Source organism: Elephantulus edwardii, unplaced genomic scaffold, assembly GCF_000299155.1.
Source record: "Elephantulus edwardii isolate Elephantulus edwardi_28Jun2011 unplaced genomic scaffold, EleEdw1.0 scaffold00151, whole genome shotgun sequence".
Lineage (NCBI taxonomy): Eukaryota > Metazoa > Chordata > Mammalia > Macroscelidea > Macroscelididae > Elephantulus > Elephantulus edwardii.
The window spans coordinates 5,202,329-5,211,465 of NW_006399901.1; the positions used below are offsets into that span (position 1 = coordinate 5,202,329).

Genomic DNA, 9,137 nt, shown 5'->3' on the forward strand with positions numbered 1-9,137 from the left:
ACAAAAACATCTAATAAACACACATGCGTGCAGACACACATCCCCAAATCTATAAACCTGGGGGGTTACATATCTGTTTCAAATCAATTATATAGTTACCTCAAAAGGAACATACCATCAAAATTAAGACAAAACAGTGACATTTTAAAAAAAGAAAAGAAAATCCACTGCTGTTGAGTCAATTCCAAACTACAGCCACCTTCCAGGACAGAGAGGAACTGCGGGCTGAATCCCACATTAGTAGACGGTCACAGCATTCTCCTGGGGGGGGGGGGGTTTGAACCATCAACCTTTTGGTTAGCAGCCAAGTGCTTAACCACTGTGACACTCATACTCCATTGTGAAATGACACTGTTACAACAGGTGTTGTTGTCAAGTCACCTGTGACCCACAGTGACCCAAAGTACAGCAGTTCTAAAGCCTGCTCTGTCCTGAGCCAGTCTCACTGATTACGACACACCTACCTCCACTGCCCCAGTTACTCTATCAATTCATCTCATCCCGAGTAAATTCTACCCTTAGTGACACAACAAAACGAAGTACTGTTCCCAGGGGCCACTGAGTTGCATGATTCAGAATAGCCAAGCAACAGCAAATTTCATATTGCATCTTTTTAATGACAATAAAAATTAACAAAAGCTACTCAAAAAGTCGGGTAAGAACATCAGAGAGCAGTGAATTTAGGTTAAGGGGTAAGAGGAGGAACAATTCAGAAAAGGAGTGTGGGGATGGCCCTACAGCACTCTGCTGCTGCATGGGGAGGAACTGCTAGAATCGTGTATGTGCTGTATTTTTTTATGCTGTTTATTTTTAATACCAATAAAATAAAAATAAATTATCCCAAAAGTAAAAGAGAATGTAGCAAAATAAGAGCAACAAAATGGTGAGAGATGTACACCAATGGTCACGGCAGCATTATTCCTCATTGCCAAGATCATGGAAACAGCCACAACTGAAAAGATTGGGATATTGTAGTATATTCACATCATGGAATACTATACAGCACTCAGGAGCAACAATTTCGAAAAATATTACATAACTTGGGAGACATTGGAGAGCATTATACTGAGTGAACTAACTCAGTCTGATAAGGACAAATACTGTCTAAGACTGTTGTTGTTGTTAACTGCTCGACTCACAGCAACCCTATGAACAAAAGGTCTGAAACCTTTGAATAACTATTGTCATTTATCAAAGTTCATAGAGTTTCCAGAGGCATGTTGTTTAGGAAGTGGATGCCATCATTGTAAAAATAGAAGGATAACTAGTAAAACACGTATGGGAACCCAAGGAAGGTAGGGGTGGGAACAGAGGGGTGATTAAAGTAGAGGAAGAACCACAGAGTTGCACAGTTTGGTGGGTGGAGGGATGGGGTGAAGAAAATGTGGAAGATCCAGGTGAAAAGACAGGGTATTCTAACAGAGCAAGAAGGCATACAGCTTTAACCTGAGACCACCAGTAAGGTGATAAAGCGTCCTCCCTTCCCCCTTTACATCTACGCCCCTGTTCAGCATGAAGAAGCCAGAGAGTCAGCATCCAATTCCCAAATCAATAAGACAGTTGGTTTAATTACCATTGGAAAATGCTTGTCATTCCTCTGTAGCATCTGGTCCCCACTGGACCCTCATCATTTCCTTCACCTGCTCCCCCCACCGACCAAACTGTGCAGCTCTGCAACTGCATCCTGGCCCATCCTCACCCTTCTGCCCCCAACCCTCACCTCCTTATACCCCCAATATGTTTTTCCCAATAAAAAAAAAGAAAAGACGGGGTAATGATGGGTAAGGTCCAATGGTGATTAATTTTATAAAACATAATGCATGAGATTGATTATATGAAACACAGTATGAATGAAGAATAGTGTGAAACCCAATGTATACAAACTCGGTAAGCAAATCAATATATTTGAAAAAAAGTTGGGAGAACTAGAGGCAATTACTCTCTCTCTTCTCCAAATGAAGTCTAATTCAACACCTGTATGGTTTCTTTTAAAGCAATGATTACATCATGGCCATATTCCTTCTCCCTTGGAGGACAGAGGAAGTGTCTTCCTTACCTGCTAGGGGGACAAGCATGAGCACATAAATTGTAGTTTGCTTACCTGAGGTTTAACTTTCGGTCGTCATCGCTGCTAACCTCCAGCTGCAGAAAAAGAGAGAGAAAGTCAGACACAGCTGTCAACAAGTCCCAGGACGAATGTGTCCCATTTCAGCTCTGGTGCCAGAGAAAGATAAAGACCGGCAAGGAATGCCTGCTCTTTCTAGGCTGCCAAACCCTGTCCTGGCCAATCCTGTCCTACCGTGCCTCTGGTACTTTCCAGGGAGGAATTAGAAGGTTCCAAAATGTTCCACCACATTCTCAACTTGGTATATACAACGGTCCTGAGTGCCGTAAATTAGCATTTCCTATCTGCCATTGTTACTCCCATGGACCCATCCAGCTTTTAGCACACAAATTTTCAGAATTGCTCCGGATCTCTTTTTTTGGGGGGGTGGTGAGGGAGAGATCTCATTTTTAAGGGTTTGTTGTATTTATGCATTGATAAGTGGAAACTGACTCAGAGTTGACTCTCCTTCTGTGTGATTTACTGCCTCTGAAAACCCACTGGAGGGTCAGCTCTGATTGGTTGTAACTCAGCAGCACATAATATCAACAACAGCTCTCAAGGGAGGAGATTTTCCATCTTTCTCCAAAGAAGCAACTGGTGGATTGGAACCTCATGTCTTTGTGACTGTTGTGCAGCTTCTTACCACTAGGCCACTGTAGCTCCCTTGTTGTTCTGTTTCACTGAGTTAGAACCAACTTATAGCTGATCCTATTGCGGGTTTTCAGAGGTAGTAAATCGCATCATTAAGTAAGGTGTGCCTGACTCAGGCCATGGTCTGTGCATGCTATGCGTCAGAAAGCTGGCCAGTAACAAGGGATAATAGAAGGAGAATGGATGCCTTTGAGTTGTGGCACTGGAGAAGAGTACTGAATATACTGCAGACTGCCAGGACAACAAACAGGTTTGTCTGGAGAGGGTGAAACCAGGCTGCTCCTTGGAGGCAAGGATTCTGAGGCTTTGTCTGACACACTCTGGGCATGTTGCAAGGAGGGACCAGTTACTTGGAGAGGGACGTCATGCTTGGGAGGGTGGAGGGACAGTGCAGGAGAGAAAGACTCTCAGTGAGATGGACTGATTCAGTGACTGGGGTAATGGGGGTAGGGTGTCAGTGACGGTAAGGTTGGCTCAGGATAGAGCAGGGTTTAGGGCTCATAACAACAACAACAACAACAACAACAACAACAACAACAACAACAAATCACATGGGAGGAGACTTCCTCACGGAGCAACTGGTAGATATGAACTGTGTGCCTTTGGGATTGCAGTGTAGCTTCTTACCATTAAGCCACCAGAGCTCCTTTTTTAAAGGGGAGGAAAAAGTATTTTAAAGAGGTTCTCCTGTAGTCGGGCCACACCTAAGCAGTCATTGCCATTTGAAGGCCTCATACAGGGATTTAAAAACAAACACTTTTCACCATGGAAGGTGGCCAGGATGCAACTGCCCATCTGCGGACCGCAGAAGCTTGTGGTGGTTCTCAGAAAAGCTTAAATGTTTAATATGTACCTTCCGAGGCGACTGCTTTATTTATATAAATGAAAGTAAGGGACATTTAATATTTGCTAAGAGCTGCAAAGGCCAGGAGGTTAGGACTCCCAAAGTTGACCATGGCTTAAGCTCAGATAACCATTTTTCTTTTTCTTTTCTTTCAGGGAGAGAAAACCGAAAGGGGAGAGCTGTTAATCCACTCGCGCGGGAGCACACACAGACCCCTCCCTCCAAGTAACCGGGCACCGCTGGGACTTGGCATGTTTTGTGTGTGACACAGAGGCGCCCATTGAGTGGGAATGCGAACCCTGGAAAGCAGTGATGGCTGGGAGAGATGCAAAGCCAGCCGAGGACAGAGAGACAGGAGCCAATGGCAACGTGAAAGGGACTCTCATGGAGGGAGGGGCTGGAGAAGCATGGACACACACCAGGAAGTGGCACTGGAGTGAGTGACTAGAGCCCTCCGCAGTCCTAAGACAACGGACCCATGGAAGCTCTGAATGGCACAACAGGATTAAGTGCCTGACTACTGGCCAGAAGGTCAGCAGTTCAAACCCATCCAGAAGTGCCTCGAAACAAAGACCTGGCAACGTCTCTGGAAGGGCACAGCCTTGAAAACTCTCTACAGGGGAGTTCTGCGCTCCATGTGTGGCTGCTAGAAGCCAGAAGTCACTTGGTGGCAACGAGCAACAATGCTCACACAGCATCACGCAGAGGTATCCGGATGGGGGCTAATTAGTTTCACTCCTCCTTGTCCAAGGAGCCCTGGACGCAGCTAAAGCACTCACTTATTAACCAAAAGGCCAGCAGTTTTAATACCATCCACTGTTCCACAGGAGAAAGGTGTAGCAGTCTGCGTCTGTAAAAAGTTGTGGTTCAGTGCTGGTCAGTCAAATATGCCCCATGGCGACCCTGTGAACGCCACATCTGAACCCTGTCCTGTCCTGCGCCATCCTCACACCTCCTGACACACTCGAGCCTATTATGGCAGTCACCATGTCAATCCACCTGGTTGAGAGTCTCCCTCTTTTTGGCCAACCCTCCACCTTTCCTAGCATCATGTTCTTCTTCAAGGAACAGCCTTTCCTAGCAAAATGCCCAAAGTATGTGAGGTGAAGCTTTATCATCTTTGCCTAAAAGAGCACTCTGGCTGCACCCTCTCCAAGACATGTCTGTTTTTTCCTCTTGGCCGTCCATGGGATGTTCAGTGCTCTTCTTCAACACCACAGCTCAAAGACGTCAAGTTTTCTTCTGTCATCCTTAGTCATTTTCCAGCTCTCAGATGCACAGCAAGTAATTGGAAAGACCACTCACTATGCATCTGTATAGCTCTATAAACCCTACGGGGCACCTGTCCTCCAACCTCCTGTGCTGTTGTGTGCCATCAAGTCCGAATCAACTCACAGAAATCGCATGGGGAACAGATTCCATCTCTGTCTTGTGAAGTAGCTGGTGGATTTGAACCGTGTGCCTTTGGGTTGGCAGCACAACCCCTCACCACTAACACTTCAGAGATCCTTTTGTCCTATGGGGGGGGGGGTCATTAGGAGTTGAAAGTGACTCAATGGCAGTGGGCCTGCAGGCTGAAGGGGAAACGGAAAAACTTGGGGAAGTTTAGCTAGCTCTACAGCAGAAATGAAGTGTAGATGAAAGCAAATCACACACATAACAATAACAACTCAGAAGAGGGCGTCGAGGCTGACCCTGCAGTTCTCAGCTAAGGCAAGGCTGCCTCCTAGGGGACGCTGGGCAATGTCTGGGGAAGAGAGTTTGGAGAGTTGTACTGGCATCTAGTGGGCAGAGGCCAGCATGCGGCTAAGTGTCCTCACATGCATGGGACAGCCCTCGACAAAAGACACTCTGCTGGCCCCAACATCGGTAGCTGCTGCTTTTGTTGTTATGTGCCCTCAAGTTGGAAGCAGCTCATAGACAACCCTCCAGTGGGTTTTCAGAAGCTGCAAAACACAAAGAAGGAGAATGCTCATCTTTCTCCTGAGAAGCTGGGATTTGAACTGCCTGCCTTTAGGCAGGCAGCACAACTCCTTACCACTAGGTCACCAGAGAGGTTAAAAAACTGGTTCAACCCCAGGAACTGCCTGGAGATTTGCCCAAAATAATTACCGAAAATCCCTGCTGTACCTCTCTTCTGCATGCAGGCTGGTCTTACAAAAGAGCTGACAGCTGACTGTGAAACGACATGGATGAGATCAACCAGCAGTGAAAAACGAAAATGAAGAGAGCAGAGCATAGAGGACAGAGGTGCTTGACTCTTGCACTGGGACACGCCCCCTCCTCTTCTTACTCCAGATTACTGGAGGCACAGGGACAGAATGACGGAGGCCCCTCCACAGGCAGAGCCGGCTGGGGATGCAGGCCTCCCCACTGCCCCGTCCTCCCTCCTTCATGCCTCAGCTTCACGTGTGAATGAACAGTGCTGATGCCTAACGTCACTGAAAGGTCTGTCAGCGCAGCTGAACTGGCAATTGTCTTGTTAGATATGAATCATCACCATTAAGTGCTTAATAATGCTTTATATCATAATTACAAATGTTTCCAGTTCAACCCAAACACCTACCTAGATGGGAGCTAGCTATATACCTAGATGGGAGCTAGCTATACTACAGAATGTTGTTGTTGTTGTTGTAAACTGTCAATTAATTCCAAGTTCTGACTCACTGAAAGGCCTTGTGGGGAGAGCCTAACTGCTAACTGGGGTTTAAGGCTCTGATCTTTTGGGAGCAGACCACCAGGTCTTTCTTCCAAGGTGCCTCTGAGTAGACAGATTCAAACCACCACCAACTGGAGATTAGTAGCTAAGGGCCAACCAGCATGCATGGCTTTGAACTTTGAAAACATGTTAAATAAAAGAACACGGGGTAAAAAGTCTACATAGTTGATGTATTAGGAAGTTCTGGTGGCTTATTGGTAAGGACCTGTAATATCAACCCAAAGGCAGATGGTTTGAATCCACCACTCGCTCTGCAGAAATATGTGCAGCCTCTTCCTGTGGAATTTACTCAAGGGTCAGCTAGAGTTAGTGCTGACTGACAGGACTCAACAACACTACATGTAGTGTGATTGTTGTTGTGTACACTGAGTCAAAACTGACCCACACCTAACCCTCCAGCGGGTTTTCAAAGGCAGGTAATCACATGGGAGGAGACTGCCCACCCTTCTCCCGCAGAGCAGCTGGAGGATTCGAACTGCGTGCCTCCAGGATTGCTGCGCAGATTCTTACCACTAGGCCACCAGAGCTCCCTGTGTGTATTGTTGTTGCTGACCCTTGAGTCAGAACCGACCCAGAGCTGACTCTCCGTTGGGTTTTCAGAGGCAGTTAATCGCATGGAAGGACACTGTCCATCCTTTTCCTTCGGATCAGCCTTGAACTGTGTGCCTTTAAGACTGTGGCACAGCTTCTTGCCAGTAGGCCACCAAAGCGCCCTTATATGTGTTAGATCTACATATTTAATCTATGAGAAGTCCAGAATAGGTAAACCCATAGAGACATAAGGTAGATTAGTGCTTGGCTAGGAAAGGCTGGACTAAAGAGGAAAATGGGGAGATCGCAGAGGGTAATGGCTAAGGAGTGAAGTGTTTCTTAGGTTGATGGAAAGTTCTGGAAAACAGATGGGGTGATGGTATAACCTTGTGCATATACTAAAGGCACTCTGAAATGGTGGGTTTTATGGCACATGAGGAATCTTAATTAAAAATTAATTAAAAAAAATTTTTAAAGTGCATCTATGGTAGGAAGAGGGAGTTCAAGTGGCCTAAGGGATAAGGAGTTGTGTTGCCAACTCAAAGGCTGATGGTTTGAATCCATGAGCCGCTCCCCAGGTGAAAGGTGGGCAATCTCCTCCCCTGTGATTTACAGCCCCTGAAAACCCACTGGAGGGTCAGCTATGAGTTGGTTATTATGAACTGGCTCTGACTTGAAGGCACATAACAAGGCAGGAAGAGATGAGGATAGGGGGGTACATAATCCAAGAGAAGCTGTGGTGGTTAGCAGTTACAGTGCTCGGCTGGAACCCACCAGGCAGCCTGCATGAGGAAGACATGGCAACTATAAACTTCAGCCTTGCAAAGCCAACGTTAGGGTTCTACTCAGTCCTGCAGGCGTGCTGAGTCACAAGTGATTAGCAGCAACGGGTTGTCTTGCATTGTTTTGAGTAATGCACACATGACATGACAGCACTAGGCTTGAGCACTAGGAAAGCCCTGGGTTGGGAGGCTCTTGGGCTGGGCACCTGAGACCCAGGCTGCTCACCACCTCACAGATGTGTGCTGAGAGCACAGGGTGAAGTGTGTGAGGCGCTGCAAGCCAGCAGTGCTGAGAATGATGTGAGAGTGGAGGTGCTACTGCACCCCAGCTTCACCAACATGCAGAGGACTGTGGGAGCCTTGTCTGCAGGCAAGAGGACTCACTGTCCTGCCTCTCCTGGGGCAGCGATTTAACAGCCATTTTGCAAAAATGCTCCTGTCTGTCAGCCAATCTGGAGCTAAAGGGCCTAGAGACAGCAGGGCAGACAAGGCCACCACCACAAATCAGAAGTCATGCCCCCTCCTCTCGCTCTCACACACACACATCCCCACTTCCTTGTACACACACACACACACACTCATCCCCACTTCCTTGTACACACACACACTCTCTCACACACTTCTTCCATATTATCACATACAAACCTCTGTTAACTTCCACTACACACTCTATCAGACACACTTCTTCCATGTTATCTGCCAGCTTCCTCCTTTACACAAACCCTCTCAAGTCAACTTCCACTACACACCCCCTCCTCTACTATCAGACATACACATTTTCTACCTTCTTATCAGCTTTCCCTACACACACCCACTCCCTATCAGTCAATTATACACACACATTTTTGTCTTAGTAGTAACTTCCCCTACACACAGACACACTCACACTCTCTCTCACTTCTCTCTCCAAGGACAGGGCCTGAGCTGCCCACATGCTGCTGCTGGGACCACTTCCGGCCTCGAGGCCCCTCCTCCGGCCAGCTCCCCGCTGGGAAGCGGGCATCAGCCCCTGTCCCCGCCGCCCCTGCCCAGCCTCGGGCCAGCCCTCGCTCTGGCCCCGGAGCCCAGGGCCCTGGCGGCTCGCTCAGGAGCAGGTGGGAGGGTGAGCTCTCCGACGTGGGGGGAGACCGGCTCCGAGGCCCGGGGGGCCCCTAGCCGGGTCAGTCTGGAGGGGCTCTGCACACTTCTGATCCCTGTCAGCTGCCCTCGAGTTGATTCCCACGAGAAGGGACCTCACGTGACCCAGCAGACCTGACCCCAGGGTCCGGGGAGCCGCGGTATTTACAGAAGCAGACAGCCAGGTCTTTCTTCCTGAAAAAGCCACACGCAGACTCACCCCATCAGCACCCCAGTCGGGTTACAGGGGCAAGGTCGCAGAGCGGGGTCCCTAAGCCCTGAGCCCTCGCAGCCATCCCCGGGGGGACCCCGATGCCCTCCCGCCTCGCGCTCGCGCCCCGATCCCGCAGCCGGAGCCCGGCGGCCCGGGCCTGGTGCGGCGGCGGC

At 48.4% G+C, this 9,137-nt stretch overlaps 1 pseudogene; it reads right to left on the reverse strand.

The window, feature by feature from the left end:
• Positions 1-9,137, reverse strand: part of LOC102872338 — a 50,140-nt pseudogene that overhangs the window by 24,509 nt on the left and 16,494 nt on the right.